The sequence below is a fragment of the Pavona decussata genome, unplaced genomic scaffold (assembly GCF_977016875.1).
Source record: "Pavona decussata unplaced genomic scaffold, jaPavDecu1.1 SCAFFOLD_3699, whole genome shotgun sequence".
NCBI lineage: Eukaryota > Metazoa > Cnidaria > Anthozoa > Scleractinia > Agariciidae > Pavona > Pavona decussata.
Window position 1 is genome coordinate 7,501 of NW_028146510.1, and position 2,500 is coordinate 10,000.

At 44.1% G+C, this 2,500-nt stretch overlaps 1 pseudogene; it reads left to right on the top strand.

Moving 5' to 3' along the window:
• Positions 1-2,104: 2,104 nt before the first annotated feature.
• Positions 2,105-2,500, top strand: part of LOC146445981 (small subunit ribosomal RNA) — a pseudogene marked incomplete at its 3' end in the record, with an annotated part of 1,704 nt that continues 1,308 nt past the window's right edge.

Genomic DNA, 2,500 nt, shown 5'->3' on the forward strand with positions numbered 1-2,500 from the left:
TATTTATGCTATGTAACGAGTATTTGCTTATATACTTGCTTATATACTTAGGTCAACAATTTATAGCAAAAATGTGTTCCAGCCAAGTTCTTTTAGACGCTCTTTCGAATGGCAACATTCCCGATTGAAAATGGCGACCTACCAAAATCCGCACTTTGCTTCCCCGTCCATATAGAGGTGAGTATTTGACTTTGCTTCCGTCAGAGTCAAGGAAACACATTGAAAATGGAATCAGCATACAAGAAAACCTAGTTTGGGATAGGTTTTGTGCCTTCCGTGGTATTATAACCATAGAACTGCTCCTGAGGGGGGTAGGGTAGGCCCACCAAAAAGTGCACTTCTGGTTAGGTCGCTAATTTCTAAAATAAATGTGTCCCAACCAAGTTTTTTTGGACGCTCTTTCGAATGGCAACATTCCTGATTGAAAATGCCGACCTACCAAAATCCGCACTTTGCTTCCCCGTCCATATAGGGGTGAGTATTTGGCTTTGCTTTCGTCAGAGTCAAGGAAACACATTGAAAATGGAATCAGCATACAAGAAAACCTAGTTTGGGATAGGTTTTGTGCCTTCCGTGGTATTATAACCATAGAACTGCTCCTGAGGGGGGTAGGGTAGGCCCACCAAAAAGTGCACTTCTGGTTAGGTCGCTAATTTCTAAAATAAATGTGTCCCAACCAAGTTTTTTTGGACGCTCTTTCGAATGGCAACATTCCTGATTGAAAATGCCGACCTACCAAAATCCGCACTTTGCTTCCCCGTCCATATAGGGGTGAGTATTTGGCTTTGCCTTTGTCAGACTCAAGTAAAAGCATTTAAAATGGAGTCAGCATACAAGAAAACCTAGATTGGGATAGTTTTTCTGCCTACCGTGGGATCATAACCATAGAACTGCCCCTGAGGGAGGTAGGGTTAGGGTTAGCGTTAGGGTTAACGTTGGGGTTAGGATTGAAGACAGAAGATTGGTGATGTCAGGAGGACCTTCTTAAAACAAACAGAAATACACTTATTAGGGGACTAGGGCCAGTGGACTCAGAAATGTCTTTCGTAGCAGTCTCCTATAAGAGTATTTTTCTCTGATTTAGGTGACTCCTCCTCACACCACCATTTTTCTTAGTCGAAAGACCTCTTCACAGCACGACTTTCCTGATGGATTTCTATGTAACTGCTCGTGCTGAGAGGTGTGTCGAAAGTTGATCATGTTCCCGTAAAATCTGAGGTCTCCACTGTCTAGCGAGGTACTTACAGTGAATATAGTGAATTTTTCAAAAATTGGAGAATTCTGACTTTTGCGATGAATTTTAATGTAATTGGTCGTGCTGAGAGGCGTGTTAAAATTTGAACATGTTCCCGTAAAATCTGAGGTGAGAATTAGTGAGGTACTTACAGTGCGTATAGTGACAAATCTTTAAAAGCGTGAAATTATGGGATGTTGTGGCTTCAATGGGTTTTTAAGATGTCACCAGTCATTTGGCATGACTTACAAACGATTTGGCTGGTTGTGGGTTCGATTTTCAAAATTTCATTTTTTTCGCGTTTTTATTTTCTGTCTACCATATCATGCAGTCTCCTTATTAGCGTTTGGGGGTTATAGTGTGGGCAGGTTGGTCGCAAAGGTTCCGAGAGGAGCTGGCTAGTAAACCCTGTCCCTTATGTTCCACGGCGGCAAGGCGGAGAAATAGAGGGCAGAATTGACTAACGGGCAAGGAAAGTTGGGCTTGTAGCTTTCCTTTCGAAGGAGGGAAAAGATGATGCCCGAAAGCATTGTCACTGTAGTGGCAGGCAGAGTGTAGATGGAAGTTGTGTACGCTAGCCTTTGGCTAATGATAGAGACAAAAGAGCAGGAGGATATTTTCCTTCGCAGAAGCACTTTTCTTGCCTTCCTTCAGCTCGCTTGGCGAGTCTGACAGGTATGCCTGAACTGTGCACGGGTCCAGTTGTGAGAAAGACGTGGCAAACAAGACGGGGTTTCCCTTGACCGAGGGACCGTGTGGTCCGTTTGGCTCATGGGTTCCCCCCGTGGAGGCAAAATCTAAGAAAGCTTGCTCTCCCTCTGCGGAGGGGGGCCGCTTAGCAAGGAACTTCTGTTCCCTGCGGTGGATAGTTACCTGGTTGATCCTGCCAGTAGTCATATGCTTGTCTCAAAGATTAAGCCATGCATGTCTAAGTATAAGCACTTGTACTGTGAAACTGCGAATGGCTCATTAAATCAGTTATCGTTTATTTGATTGTACCATTACTACTTGGATAACCGTAGTAATTCTAGAGCTAATACATGCGAAAAGTCCCGACTTCTGGAAGGGATGTATTTATTAGATTAAAAACCAATGCGGGTTCTGCCCGGTCATTTGGTGATTCATAGTAACTGATCGAATCGCACGGCCTTGCGCTGGCGATGTTTCATTCAAATTTCTGCCCTATCAACTGTCGATGGTAAGGTAGTGGCTTACCATGGTTGCAACGGGTGACGGAGAATTAGGGTTCGATTCCGGAGAGGGAGC